Here is a 16,226-nt window from a genome sequence, read left to right as displayed (position 1 = left end):
GTCCCCCATGACAACTACCCTGTCTCTCTCACTCCTATTGAGAATCATCTTTGCTATCCTCTCCTCTACATCTCTGGAACTATTTGGAGGCCTGTAGAAAACTCCCAGCAGGGTGACCTCTCCTTTCCTGTTTCTAACTTGAGCCCATACTACCTCAGTTGACGAGTCCCCAAACATCCTTTCTGCAATTGTAATACTGTCCTTGACCATCAATGCCACCCCCCCCCCTTTTACCATCTTCTCTGTTCTTACTGAAACATCTAAATCCCGGAATCTGCAACAATCATTCCTGTTCCTGCTTTATCCATGTCTCCGAAATGACCATAACATCGAAGTCCTAGGTACCAATCCATGCTGCAAGTTCACCCACCTTATTCCGAATGCTCCTGGCGTTGAAGTAGACACACTTCAAACCAACTTCTTGCTTGCCGGTGCTATCTTGCATCCCTGAAACTTGATTTTGGACCTCCCTACTCTCAACCTTTTCTACACTCGAACTACAATTTTGGTTCCCATCCCCCTGCTAGATTAGTTTAAACCCACCCCAATAGCCTTAGCGAAAATCCCCCCCAGGATATTGGTACCCCTCCAGTTCAGATGAAGACCATCCTGCTAGAGGTCCCACCTACCCCAATTATCCAAGAATCCAAAACCCTCCCTCCTGCACCATTCCTGAAGCCACGTGTTCAACTCCTCTCTCTCCCTTTTCCTCGGCTCACTAGCACGTGGCACGGGCAACAAACCAGAGACAACAACTCTGTTCGTCCTAGCTCTAAGCTTCCATCCTAGCTCCCTGCCTTTCTGCCTTAAATTCCCATCTCTCTTCCTACCCATGTTGTTGGTGCCTATGTGGAACACGACTTCGGGCTGCTCCCCCTCAAGGATCCCAATAACACGATCAGAGACATCACGAACCCTGGCACCTGAGAGGTAACACACCAACCATGAGTGTCTCTCGTCCCCACAGAACCTCCTATCTGTCCCCCTAACTATGGAGTTCCCAATGACTACTGCTCAGAATACATAAAAAAGCTGCAATGAAATTACGATTTCGTCCAAAGACTGTGAAAACTGACAACTAAGTTAGCATCAGGAAACTCACGTTCTGTTTACTTCTCAATTTACTTCACAACTGCATAATACTGGGAGATAAAAGGCTGGCTGTTGAGTGTGTAAATTGACAAAACAATGATGGGCCTTATTTCAGCAGCTGCTTTTGAGCACCAAGGCATAGAGAAGCAAAAATAGATTCCTGAAAAAGAACTGGAGTTCTCTGGCACTCTACCTATGTCACATGATCTCTTGCAAGAAGCACCCAGTGAGAAAGTAATTTGGGTAAACCACCATTCACCAACAACTGAGGATCATACAGATCCCAATACTGATGAAGAAACATGACAACAGCTAAACAATTATGGTCTCGGACACCAAACTCATAACTCAAGGTACTAAAAACTTTAAATTGCTTCAGCTTTTATCTTCCTATTTTTACTAGATATGTTCCCACCTTCATTTTAAACTTATTACCTATGTTTATTCAGTGATGCTTTTTAAAATATTTTTGGGGTAATAGGTGATAAAATTCCTTCTTTCACTGAAGAAAATCTTGGAATTGTCTCTTTCGTTTTGATCTATGTTAACTAAGGTTTAATTGCATGCATGCTGAAAAGAAAATTTAAATATGTTAGTTGCAACCATGAGATGGGTTCAAAAAGGGGGAAGCTGACTCGCCCTCCTTACCTGGTTGTAACATTTGTAAATGTCATATCAAGATGAGCACTGGCATTATGAAGTTGCCCATCTCATCAGTAGACAGAGTCAGAACATGGCAAAGAAGGGAAAGATGGCATCGTTGTCTCCAAAAAAACCTTGGAGGTCCTGGTGGACAGAGTGCCCCCAGAAGAGAGTCCTCTTCCCAGAGGACCACCAGCGGAGACCAGACTCTGCCAGCAGGTCCAATGTCACCATCTGGATTAATGCCATCTTCGTGGTACAGAGAAATGCCACAAGAAGGTCAATGACCTTTTCCACTCCACCAGCAAGTGTCAAGCTTTCTCTCAGCCATCTCACACTCACTTTACCGCTGCTACTGCACCCACCTCCCACCAAGGATCTGCCCCATCACTATTGAAGCACCACCTCACCCATCACTCTCAACACCATTATTATTTGCTGTTGACAACCACCCACATCATAATCCTGCATGTCCTCTGTGTTGCATCTTCAGTCATTAGGTATACCTGAGCACCTTCTCTCCGTATGCAGGAGCACTAATAACCATGCCACCCACTGTCATCTCACTCCTTCTCCCCTCAGTGCTTATTGATAAGAATATGGCAGTCCAAGTTGCTAATATTTGGAAAACTGCCAGAGACCAGGTCTCTGCTCAGGCCCTGATGCAAGGTGATTCCATGGTGTCAGCAATCAGGAATTTCATCCACATGCAAAGGGAGGAGCAGGAGCAGAAGGCAGTTGTGTGGGCCACAGTGGTGCTCAGAAGACATCAATGCAACAAATATATGATAATCTGGCTGCTTCCATTGACAGTTGATGGCTGCCATAGTAAGCCAAGCCCAGCCCCCTCAGGAGCTGCTGGAGAAGTATTCACACCTGCACTCTATTGCCTTAGTCATCGGTCCTCAAGGTCAAAGGAAGGACAACCGGGGACTTTGACCTGATTCCAGGTACCCTATCCTCACAAGAACATAGAATGGTGCCAGGAAACAACCAGCTGGAGGAGAAGACATATTCAAACTTTTCCACTTTATCCACTCAGGACACTGCTAAGATGATCAATCCCTCCACTTCCACCCTGCATGCCCCCCTCCATCTTGGAGAGATTCATACCAAGGTGGGCCAAATTGCCCTGTCCCTGTCCAGGCACAAGTGCTGAAATCAGAAGCTGCGAAAATAAAAACAAAATTCAAGAAAATCAATAAACAATAAAAACAGAGTGAAATATTCAACACTACTCACTGGACCGTCTAGCAAGAAGACCCTTAGCACCTCTGGCCTATGTAAATAAAATTGTCCTCGGGGTTGCCTGACCAAATCCTCCAGGACTAACAAGCTTCACCTCAGCTGCACAAAATGGTTTATACAAAGACACTGTGGGCACAAGAGAAAGAGAAAGGTCCACTGAGGACACTTTGGTGGCATGGTGAAGAAGACCTGTACGTGATGTTACTTTCAACATTAACGTTCTTGGTGTTAATTCTCATGTGCTTGTGAGTGTCTCTGGATGGATGCTAAATGAAATTTCACACCATCAGGCAACACTTCATGACCACAGATGAGTTTCCATTGATGGAGGTCTGCACTGAGTGTCAACTGCCTTGTTCAGAAGTGGGGGACCAATGTGTACACATGGTTTTGGGTCATGTTAACATCTTTAGCCATCTTTGTTCAACAACTCTAACATTTAGTGCCATCTCTGCACAAAGGTGGAGATGCCAAAGAGTTGTTCAGCAGTAGCATGCAATATACAGAGAGGGAACATGCTATACAATATGTAAGGAGTAGACAGCCAATCCACAGTGCACTGACCATTGCGTTGTCCTGTGACCCGTGCTATTTTCATTTAAAAACCCTGTGATAGTTGTTTTGCTGCAGCCCACTCCCTCACAGGTCAAGTTCCTTGCCCTGCCCAATCCGACCAGAGTCATTTTCTTCATTATTGCACACTTTAATTTCCAGCATACTCCATGCCAGTGGCTTCCAGCCTCAGCCTGAAAATGCCAGTGAGCCTCAAACAATCAGATCTCCTTCCTAATTGTTAACCCCACAGACACCACATGTCCCCAGCGCCTCACCCAACCTGCCTTTATGTGCCTACTCTTAGTGACCTTTCCCATACAGCCCCTGGCATGTTGACTATGCCAAGCATGGTCATTCACTGCATCCCACCTTGAAGCCAGGGGCTCCTGACCATTGACGAGCACCTCCCCAACCACCCTGTCCACCCGCCCCACCTTCTATAGTATACCCTTCACAGCCACAGTTTACCATATTCTGCTCTTGCAAATCCTACCATCTCCCTTTGCAATTATTTTACACCCTTGCCCAAAGCCTACAATTCTCAATCCCAAAAACTAACTTACAATGGATTGAAAACTTGTTTCAACTCCCTTGACAGGGTGAGGAGGTAATGTAATAGATCCCCATTAAAGCATCAAAAATTGTGCACAATGCACGACATGAATACACTCTGCAGGAAGTGGTCAGCTGGTATTTGGTAAGTGTGATGCCAATACAACAGGAAAGCAACCTGTAAATGTTAAGTAGTAATAATACATTAGCAGAGATATATATGGAGCCTTTGCGCTTGAGAGTAAGAAGCTGAAGAAGGGAGATTCTGCCAAGAGGTAGAGTTTCCCATTTGAGACAACATGTTATTCCCAGACTTCCAGGCACATTGCTTAGTATTGAGTGGTGATCCCTGGATCATGATAACATTTGGGAGGGAATAGAATCCAGGAATTCTTTGATGTTGTGTTAAATCTCATGTTGTGTAGCTGCTGCTGACATCATCAGTGAAGGTTGAGCAGCTTGGTCTCAAGTCACTCATACAACTTGGTACAGAACCCAGAAGAAGTACATGGCTCTGAGAAAGATGTTGCCCTGTACATCAGCACCATGTCCCTTATGGAGCATATCTGCCTGTGCAGGAGACCCTGGCAGGACACTAGGATAAACTATAAACAAGGTGGTTAATGCTCACTCAGTGTTCTGACAAACTCTGTCCAGCTTCTACCTTAATGTGTCAGGCATACTACAGAGTGCCTTCACAACATTCTTCTTTGCAACTACGTCATCCCAAGTCCTCACTAACCATCAGCCCTGTGTTTGTGGAACCTGAAGTGCTTGTTCCTTTTCTCCAGTTCTACCTGGATCCCCAAACTGCTAATCATGGTCTAACCACTCCAAGCCTCATCGGCCTGGCTTTCCATCGGCAATTAGACTTGCATGCTTGTTGGCCAAGAGTCTTGTAAACTCTGAGCTTGCATTGGACAGCCTTGTAAATGGTTTGGTAAGCACTTGGGTAGTGAGGATTTGTCATTGAGTTATACCCTGCATAAGAATTGTTTCTCTTCCAGCAAGTAGGATTCCTTGTCGTTCACATCAAATCAATCTTGATGTTCACAAGAGGAAAAGCAAAGAACCTCTAGATCAATGAAGTACACCATGTCCCAAAGGTCACCGAATGAAACTTCTGCCCAGTGACAAATCCTCAATACATGTGACAACTTTGGGCTTAAGAGCAGCTTGAAAAAACTGAAATAATGTAACCTGCTCCAGGAAAGATCTATCTCAAGACAAAGGTTCCAAATGCATTAGGAGAGCTTATGTCAGGAACACAAGTTCAATTACCTTGACAGCATAGGACATGGGTGTTTCTAGCTCAGCTGGCACTTATTGCCCATTAGTGAACCCCAGATGGGTTTTTACAACAATCAACAATGATTACATGGTCACCATTTGGTGAGCTTATTCCAGATTGTTGTTAGATTCAATTTTAGCATCTGCCATGATGAGATTTGAATTCATATCAATATTAACCAGTACTTCTGGATTACTAATCCAGTGACATTTACAGTATGTACCATTTCCCCATTGATATGAGATAACCACAAGATTTGCCAAAGCAAGCATAGCCTTCCATCAACTTTGAACTGAAATCTGATGCTGAAGGGAAATAAATCTGTTCACCAAAATGAAAGTATATACAGCACTGGTTCTGCTCACTCTGCTTTACATACACAAAACCTAAGTTATGTACCAGAAACTTAACTGCTTTCACTTGAAGCTTCTGAAGATCAGGTAACAGGGCAAAATACCAGTCACTGAGGGACTCACCCAAGCCAGCATTACAATATCCATACCATATTGAAACAGTTACAACTGAGCTGGACTGGCCAGGTAACTAGAATGCCTAATATTCACTTACAGAAGTGGATTTTCTATGGAGACTGTATGAGATACAAATGCAACACTGTACCAATATGCCTCCTAGTTTGCTATAGTCATGAGACCATACCATTAAGCACTCACAGCAGGTATCTATTTTATAGTCACTTTAATAAAGACACGGAACATGCAAGATTGTTGTGCTGTGAGCTATAACAACTAGCTTGAGTCTGGGATGTGCTCACAACCAAAGGAAGTGATATAAGAACACACTGAAGGATTCACAGAAGAGTTTTCAGATTAACTTCCAATCCTGAATAAACACTGCCAGGATTTCTGCTCTTGGTTCAACTAAATAAAAAAAGTATTATCTTCCTCAAAAGCAAACACATATGAGAGGCAGAGGAATATTTCAAGGACTAGTGATACAAAGCCAAAAACTCACTCAAACCAAAATCTGCGGTATTTTACAGTATAACCCTCCAAACATAGATCATCATTAGCAGTAACTTTCATATTCATTAGAGCCGTACCAAATACCTCAAAAGATGAACACTAAAGAAACCATCAGCTATATCACTTTCAAGTGTCACTGGTTTGCTAGTGTGTTTACCGTAAAACATTCAAACTACCTTTCCAGGAAATGTCAGTACAAATTCAGAATGCAAAATTTGTAGTGCAAGTGAAATGCCTTACAGTATCTATTATCAAATAAGTTCTTCCAGGAAATTCTAGGCCAATATTTTCAGATAGCCATTCAGAGTTCATATAAGCATATATTTCAAATGTAGTTTACTGGTTACCAGTAACATTAAATTTAACAAATATTAACAACTATAACATGAACTATTATTACCATTTGCATCCATTTAGCTAAACATCTGATTCCGTTGATAATTCTCTCTGTCTGACTTTTCTTGATGCCTTTAATTGAGACCTAAAGAATATAAAGGGTTTTTTTACAAATTTCACTGATGAAATCCCCATTTCCACCTTGCTGGTTTTAGAAATATTCATAGATTTATCAAAACTAACATGAATTTAACTTGCAACACATTAAGTGACCAGTCATTGGAACTGTAGACAAGAGTTCACTGCACTGTATTGCTAAGAGTGTAGAATAAGTTTGAAATGTTAAGTGTGAATCATACTCCATAGACACCAGAAACATGTCTGAAAATGGGTTTAGATATCACTAAGTAACCATAAAAATCTTCTCAGAAGAAATTAATCGCCAGGTTTTTTTTTGGTGCAGGGAGTAATCCTGATACAAACACAGAGATTGATTTTTGTCAGAAATCGAATTCTGTCTGCAGGCTTGCTCCAACATGGTGTAAAATATCATCCCAGCATCTGAAAAGTGAGGCTTAGGGTATTCTCAAAATTTGGTCTCAGTTCGGAGTAAAATAAAATTGGAGATATCTAAGGACATGCCATTCACCAGCAAGTAGTTTTGAATTTCCAATGGATGCATTACCATCAGCAGCCTTCAGATAGAAACTGCTTAAAGGAACAACCATTGCTAGTGGTGGCCATTTATGGTGATTAGGATATGCACAATTGGGATATCAGGAGTGAGATTAACTTAGCAGTTGGTGTAGGGGACCACAAGAGAGGTCCACAACAACCTATGATTTTGATGTGAGGTCAGTAAGAGCTGTGCTGCTCCTCCTAGCTCCACACTCAGATAAATAGTTCAATAAATTTCCCTTTTTCTTTGCAGCTTCTGGCAGTTCCTTTATGGATCATGGAGTACGTCAGTTGTAGATCTGCTTTTTCTGAATATATGCAGTTTGAATTTGTAAACAAAAATGGGAATTTTAAAGTTGACAAGTTGTTAGTGTATTTTCAATTGTTCTGTATTTAATACTGAAAGTCTGGTAACTGATCTATGCACACTCTACTTGATTAATTAAACCTGGATGTGGCTTAAGGGAAATATTAAAAATGATAGCAAGAGCTGGAATCCAGAGAAGTAGCATGGAGCAGATATGCTAAAGCACAAAAACCTACTCACTTTTACTACCAGGTGAGGTCAGATGAATTGACTCACCCGTCTTCAACCTCCTTGGTTAACTTTAATAAAGACTTATTGTTCTATTAATTATGAGATTATATCTACCTCTTATAAAATGTAATTACTGAATATCGATTCTATCAGTAATGAGCCAATTGTAAAATGTTTTTGAGTGACAGAAAGAGCAATTTTACTATTTGTTAACCTTGAGAAAATAATAATGACACCATGTCAGGCAATATGCATACAAGCGTAAAGTTAAAGAGGAATAATGTACAGTACAAAAAGAAGATGTGAAATATACAGTTTGGTGTACAGGGTGTCCTTGCGGTCATGGTTGTTTAATTGATATTTGTATTTTCCTCAGTGGTTAATACTGAAGAGCTCCTTACATTCTTAATGTTGGATGTTTCTTTACAGTTCAAAGTTTGTGAGAAGATTTGTAGCTCGGGTGCTCGTTATTGTGGTTCTGTTCGCCGAACTGGGAATTTGTGTTGCAGACGTTTCTCCCCCTGTCTAGGTGGCATCCTCAGTGCTTGGGAGCCTCCTGTGAAGCGCTTCTGTGATCTTTCCTCCGGCATTTGTAGTGGTTTGAATCTGTTGCTTCCGGTTATCAGTTCCAGCTGTCCGTTGCAGTGGCCGGTATATTGGGTCCAGGTCGATGTGCTTATTGATTGAATCTGTGGATGAGTGCCATGCCTCTAGGAATTCCCTGGCTGTTCTCTGTTTGGCTTGTCCTATAATAGTAGTGTTGTCCTTGTCGAATTCATGTTGCTTGTCATCCGTGTGTGTGGCTACTAAGGATAGCTGGTCATGTCGTTTCGTGGCTAGTTGGTATGTATGGATGCGGACCGTTAGCTGTCTTCCTGTTTATCCTATGTAGTGTTTTGTGCAGTCCTTGCATGGGATTTTGTACACTACATTGGTTTTGCTCATGCTGGGTATCGGGTCCTTCGTTCGGGTGAGTTGTTGTCTGAGAGTGGCTGTTGGTTTGTGTGCTGTTATGAGTCCTAGTGGTCGCAGTAGTCTGGCTGTCAGTTCGGAAATGCTCTTGATGTATGGTAGTGTGGCTAGTCCTTTGGGTTGTGGCATGTCCTCGTTCCGTTGTCTTTCCCTTAGGCAGCTGTTGATGAAATTGCGGGGTATCCGTTTTTTGGCGAATACATTGTATAGGTGTTCTTCTTTCTCTTTTTGCAGTTCTGGTGTACTGCAGTGTTTTGTGGCCCTTTTAAATAGGGTCTTGATGCAACTTCTTTTGTGTGTGTTGACAGCAACACACACAAAAGAAGTTGCATCAAGACACTATTCAAAAGGGATCAGAGTTGATGATCTGGAATCTGAGCTTCAAATACTGCGGCACCTCTGGGAGGGGGATAGTTACCTGGACGCTTTGTTTCAGGAGACAGTCACACCTGGGATATTAAGTAATTCATATTCAATTAGCGATCAGGGACATCAGAATGTGACTGTAAGTGAGGCAGGTAGGGGGAACCTGAGTTCAGGAGTGCAGGAGCCTCAGCCCTTGACCTTGTCCAACAGGTATGAGATTCTTGCTCCCTGTTCGGATGAGGAAAAGAGCTCTGGACAGGATGAGCCAGCTGACCATGGCGCAGAAGGCCATTCAAGAGGGGGGTGCAAAAAGACAAGTAGTTGTTATAGGGGATTCTATAATTAGGGGGATAGATAGTATCCTTTGCAAGCCGGATCGGGAGTCTCACATGGTGTGTTGCCTGCCCGGTGCTAGGGTGCAGGACATCTCCGACCGGCTTGAAAGGATATTGGAGTGGGAGGGGGAGGATCCATTTGTTGTGGTCCATGTTGGGACTAACATCATAGGCAAAGCTAGGGTGGAGGACCTGTTTGGGGATTATCAAGCACTGGGAAGGAAATTGAAGTACAGGTCCTCAAGATTACTGCCCGAGCCACGTGCCAATTGGCATAGGGATAAGAAAATTAGGGAAGTAAACACGTGGCTAAGGGATTGGAAAGAGGGATTCCACTTCATGGGGTATTGGCATCAGTTTTGGAACCGGGGGGATCTGTACCGTTGGGACGGTCTCCACCTGAACCGATCAGGTACCAATATTCTAGCGAAGAGGATAAATAGGGTGGTCAGTAGGACTTTAAACTTCTGAGTTGGGGGGGGAAGGGAGAGTGAAAGCTACAGGGAGTATGGAGTTAAATGGAAAGATAAGCAGCCAGGATAGCATATGTGCAGGCGGATTTAAACTTGAGGCAGACTGGGAATGCAGCAAAAAGGAAGGATAACTTAGGACATCTTATGATTTCCAATATCTCTAGTGATAAGAAAGTTAGCATTAAGGCACTTTACCTGAATGCTCGTAGCATTCGTAACAAAGCAGATGAACTAATGGCACAGATCATCTTGAATGATTATGATGTGGTGGGCATCACAGAGACGTGGTTACAGGGGGGTCAGGACTGGCAGTTAAACATCCAAGGATTTTCAACTTATCGAAAAGACAGGGAGGTGGGCAGAGGGGGTGGGGTTGCCTTGTTAGTTAAGAACAAAATTAAATCTATGGCACTGAATGACATAGCGTCGGATGATGTAGAGTCTATGTGGGTGGAATTGAACAACCACAAAGGCAAAAAAACCATAATGGGAGTTATGTACAGACCTCCTAACAGCGGTCAGGACCAGGGGCGCAACATATACCGGGAAATAGAGAAGGCATGTCAGAAAGGCAAGGTCACGGTGATCATGGGAGACTTCAATATGCAGGTGGACTGGGTAAATAATGTTGCCAGTGGATCCAAAGAAAGGGAATTCATGGAATATTTACAGGATGGCTTTTTGGAACAGCTTATCATGGAGCCCACAAGGGAGCAGGCTATTCTGGACCTAGTGCTATGTAATGAACCAGACTTTATAAAAAATCTTAAAGTAAGGGAACACTTAGGAAGCAGCGATCATAAGATGGTAGAATTCAGTCTGCAGTTTGAAAGAGAGAAGGCAAAATCGGATATAATGATGTTACAGTTAAATAAAGGTAATTATGAGGGCATGAGAGAGGAACTGACGAAAATAGACTGGAAGCAGAGCCTACCGGGCAAGACAGTAGAGCAAAAATGGCAGGAGTTTGTGGGTGTAATTGAGGACACTGTACAGAGGTTCATCCCCAAGAAAAGAAAGATTATCCGGGGAGGGATTCGACAGCCATGGCTGACAAAGGAAGTCAGGAAATGTATTAAAGAAAAAGAGAGATCGTATAAAGTGGCCAAGAGCACTGGGAAATCAGAAGATTGGGAAGGCTACAAAAATAAACAGAGGATAACAAAGAGAGAAATAAGGAAGGAGAGGATCAAATATGAAGGTAGGATTGCCAGTAATATTAGAAATGATAGTAAAAGTTTCTTTCAATACATAAAAAACAAACGACTAGCCACACTACCATACATCAAGAGCATTTCTGAACTGACAGTCAGACTACTGCGACCACTAGGACTCATAACAGCACACAAACCAACAGCCACTCTCAGACAACTCACCAGAACAAAGGACCCGATATCCAGCATGAGCAAAACCAATGTAGTGTACAAAATCCCATGCAAGGACTGCACAAAACACTACATAGGACAAACAGGAAGATAGCTAACGATCCGCATCCATACATACCAACTAGCCACGAAACAACACGACCAGCTATCCTTAGTAGCCACACACGCAGATGACAAGCAACATGAATTCGACTAGGACAATACGACTATTATAGGACAAGCCAAACAGAGAACAGCCAGGGAATTCCTACAGGCATGGCACTCATCCACAGATTCAATCAATAAGCACATCGATCTGGACCCAATATACCGGCCACTGCAACGGACAGCTGGAACTGACAACTGGAAGCGACAGATTCAAACCACTACAAATGCCGGAGGAAAGATCACAGAAGCGCTTCAAGGAGGCTCCCAAGCACTGAGGATGTCACCCAGACAGGGGACGAAACGTCTGCAACACAAATTCCCAGTTTCTTTACAGTTTATGTTGTCACTCCGTGTTTTGTCTTTTGAAAGGTCTACAGAGAAAGCCTCCTTCTACTGGACCTCAGGTCAAAATGTAATTTCCATTGCTCTACCAAAAACAGTTCCTTTAAATAAAGTTTATTTCATTGTTTTCTGTGCATGTAATTTATGTTTCTTTAGCTTTGCTGACCTTAGGCAAGGTCCATCTCCAACATGTGAATATTTGCAAAAAGATGGAAATCAAAAATAGAAGGCAAGAGTTTCTACATACCTAATTAGAATTCAGTGCATTTTAATAAAGTGTTAACTTCAACAGACTGTCTTTATTCACCTTATATTGGTTTCATGATTTAGCCAACCTCCAGGTATGTGATTGTTATAGCCATTTAAGTGAAGCTTTTAATCCTTTAAAAAAATTCACTTCAATCCACAAAGTCTGAGGTATTAAAACCAGATAATGAAATCTGAAAATCAATAGCCTATATTTTATCACCATCATGAAAACACATAGAAATTAAAGTCATCTCCACATTGCTTTAAAATATGTAACATATACAAACGTTGGACAAGAAGCCAACATATGTCAGCATTAACAGGACTCGCTGAGATGGAAGACCTGTGAAAGTTAGAAATACCTTTCCCTGGTAGTCATCCTGAGATCACCACCTTTGAATTCAATTTTTCAACTGACTTCCTAACTCCCTATATTTTGCTTTTAGGACCTCATCCCTTTTTTAAAACTATAACATTGACACCAATGTATACCACAACAACTAGCTACTCCCCCTCCTCCTCTAGAATGTCCTGCAGCCTTGATATCCTTGATCCTGGCACATCCTGGAGCTTTCTTTATAACACCAGAAACACCTGTCTAGTCCCCTTACAATTGTATCTCCGATAATTATTGTAATCCCACACTTCCTCCTCCTCCCTGGTGCAGCAGAGTCATGGTGCAACAAATTTGGCTGTTACTGTTTTCCGCTATGATAATGTCAAACAGCCTAATTGGGGGAACAGATTAGGTTTTAAAGGGGTCTGTGTCTTCCTCATAGTTTCTATAAGTTGCGATCATATAATGAACTAAATCTTGTTTGAGTCAAAAGCATCTTCTCATTTAACTACCAGATGAAGACTAGAGTGGTGCTGGAAAAGCACAGCAGATCAAGCAGCATCCGATGAGCAGGAAAATCGACGTTTCGGGCAAAAGCCCTTCATCCACGGATGCCTGACCTGCTGTGCTTTTCCAGCACCACTCTGATCTAAACTCTGGTTTCCAGCACCTGCAGTGCTCACTTTTGCCTACCAGGTGAAGACTAATCTAACCAAGGCCACAAAGATTCCAAACGGGAATGATGTTGGCTGCAAATCAACCAAAATTGCTCCGATGCTATGATAAGTGGCAGTGAGGATTCATCTGACCATTACCTTGGCAGCCATTTGAAAGAAGAAATGCGAGAATCAATTCTTCAGTTCTGACCAGGAAGTCTTTCTGAAAGCTTTGAAGAAGATGAGGGCAGTATTCTTTCTGGAAGGTGGAAGAAGGCAAACTGGAGCCAAACAAAATTAGCATGGATTGAAGTTACTGAGACCAGCAGCAACAGGTATGGTTCAGAGGAGCCAGGTCCTATGCTCATAAAAGCTTTGTTGGCTTTCTTCAAGCTGGAAAGTTGAGTGCAATCTCAAACCTTGATGACACATCTTTGTGTAGGACTTCCAGACACAGCAGACAGACCAGCTGAGGAATCTCAGGATACATGTTCAGAACTAGAGGATATAGGTTTAGGGTGAGAGGGGAAAGATTTAAAAGGGACATAAGGGACAACATTTTTCATGCAGAGGGTAGTGAGCATATGGAATGAGCTGCCAGAGGAAGTGGTGGAGGCTGGAACAATTATAATATTTAAATTATATCTGGATGTGTATATGATTAGGAAGAGTTTGGAGGGATATGGGCCAACTACTGGCAAATGGTACTAGATTAATTTAGGATATTGGGATGACATGGACAAGCTGGATGTAAATGTCTGTTTCCGTGCTGTACATCTCTATGACTCTATGCCAACCATAAACATGGGAGAAAAGTGTGGCTTGGATACGTACTCACCCCTCAGCAAGGCTCAGAACCCTAGTGTTGTTGAAGGGCTATCAGCACTGACACATGCAGCTTCTTCAGTCCATGAATCACTGCATTGGAATAGTGTTCCATTTTAGCACCATCACTGCCATAGAGAAGGAAATCATGTCAATTGCTAGAGTTACCTCTCAAAAACAAGTTGGGGAAGGACAGATAAATATTCATTGTGGAGAAGACTAAAAGATAACCTCACCTATAGATGAAGGCAATGCAGTGCTTGACAAAAACTCTACTGCATTAGGCAGCCTCAGCACCACAGATTTATAAAGTTACAGCATAGAAAAAGGCCCTTTGATCAAAAATTCAGGCTGATCAAAAACAAGCACTTAACTATTCTAATCCCATTTACCATCACTTGGTCCATCACCTTGTATGGTATTGCAAGTTTACATATAAATACTTCTTAAATATTGTAAAGGTTTGCGCCTCTCCTGCCTTACAGGCAGTGAGTTCCTGATTTCTCCCCTCCCCAGGTGAAAACAAATGTCCTCATATCCTCCCTTTGCACAACCTCCTGTGCCTTACCTTAAATTTATTCCCTCTGGTCATTAGTCCCTCCACCAAGGGATAAGTTCCTTCCTGTTTATGTCCCGCATATTTTATACATCTCAATCATGCACCCACACCCCCAGTCTCCTCTGCCTTACGCTAACAACCCCAATAGTCCAGTCTCTCTTCATAACCACAACTCTCCAGCCCAGGCAACATCCTGATAAATCTTCTCTGCACCCTCTCCAGTGCTAACACATCCCTCCTATAATGTGGATTCCAGAACTGCACAAAATACTCTAGCTGTGACCAAACAACTTTTTTCTGCAGTTCCAGCATAACCTCCCTGCTCCTAAACCCAATCACTCAACTAATAAAAGCAAGTATCCCGTATGCTTTCTTAACTGCTTTATCTATCTGTTCTGCTACTGTAAGGGATCAATAGAAGTGCACAATAACGTCCCTCTGATTTTCGGTGCTTTTCGGGGTTCTGGATTAGAGTCGTGCTGGAAAAGCACAGCAGTGCAGGCAGCATCCGAGAAGTAGGGAAATCGACGTTTCGAGCAAAAGCCCTTCTTCATTGCCCGAAACGTCGATTTCCCTGCTCCTTGGATGCTGCCTGAACTGCTGTGCTTTTTCAGCACCACTCTAATCCAGAATCTGGTTTCCAACATCTGCAGTCATTGTTTTCACCTAGGTGCTTTTCGGGGTCCTATCGTTCATCTTGAAATCCCAAATCTTGTTTGTCCAAACCATCATCTCACACTTATCTGTGCTAAATTCCATTTGTCACTGATCAGCCTATCTGACCATTCTCCTCCAATCTTATAATAGCCATTTCACTATTTACCATTACAATAATTTTCCTATCATCTGCGAAACTACTGATCAACCCTCCTATATTCAAATCTAAATCATTATTGACAGTCACAATCTCCTGCATTGACTGAGAATATACAGCATATTCCTCAAACTTGTGTACATTTGATGACAGCTGCGTGTTCATGACTGAGTGCCTCTCTCAGCCATGCTCCATTTTATGGGCCCCCATGATATCATAGTGAAACTATGATGGGCTCTCCACTGTGTTAATATTTCTATGAACCTTATCTGTCCCTGATCCAGCATATAACTTGTGCAGCTCCACCAAAATTCCAAACTGGCCCTCAACTAGCTGATAATGAGCTTATTAACAGGATTAATTGACCCAAATTCCCAAACTGGACAGTTTTCTGGAGTCCATCTTGTCCTTATCCTAATGAAAATCACTGGCATCAGGAATAATGATACAAAACCAGCCTAGCTCCCAACATTCTGCCACTACTGGAACCTCAAATTCTGCCCTTTGTTAGAGTCAGAAAGTTTGGACTTGAATCCTGCCCCAAAAATTAAAAATATAATTCAGACCAATACTCTGATCCAGCATTGAGCAAAATTGGCATTTACAGTGGTGGTATTCTTTAAATAGGGTGTTAAATTAATGCATTTCATGCTGTATTCAATGAACATTCAAGCTGTAATAAGAAATACTAGGTTTCCTTTCTCAATGGAGGAGATAAATTGAGGTGAAGTACCTTCTTCCTCACAGCCCATCATCTGATCTCGAACTTAATATAGTCTTTCAGTCACCATGGTTACAAAGCATTCTAGATATTTCAATAGACATAATATCCAACTTGTAAAACACTGCAT

The 16,226-nt window shown here is 42.4% G+C and overlaps 1 long non-coding RNA gene across 1 annotated transcript in view; it reads right to left on the bottom strand.

Moving 5' to 3' along the window:
- The window catches only part of LOC122561317, a 117,238-nt gene extending 103,112 nt beyond the window's left edge, over positions 1-14,126 (bottom strand). Inside the window, exon 1 of the long non-coding RNA XR_006314988.1 lies at positions 14,016-14,126. This is a non-coding gene — a long non-coding RNA (uncharacterized LOC122561317). The remainder of the gene's footprint in view (positions 1-14,015) is intronic.
- Between the last annotated feature and the right edge of the window lie 2,100 nt (positions 14,127-16,226).

The sequence above is a fragment of the Chiloscyllium plagiosum genome, chromosome 2 (assembly GCF_004010195.1).
Source record: "Chiloscyllium plagiosum isolate BGI_BamShark_2017 chromosome 2, ASM401019v2, whole genome shotgun sequence".
NCBI lineage: Eukaryota > Metazoa > Chordata > Chondrichthyes > Orectolobiformes > Hemiscylliidae > Chiloscyllium > Chiloscyllium plagiosum.
This window is presented reverse-complemented; position numbering and strand designations above follow the sequence as displayed.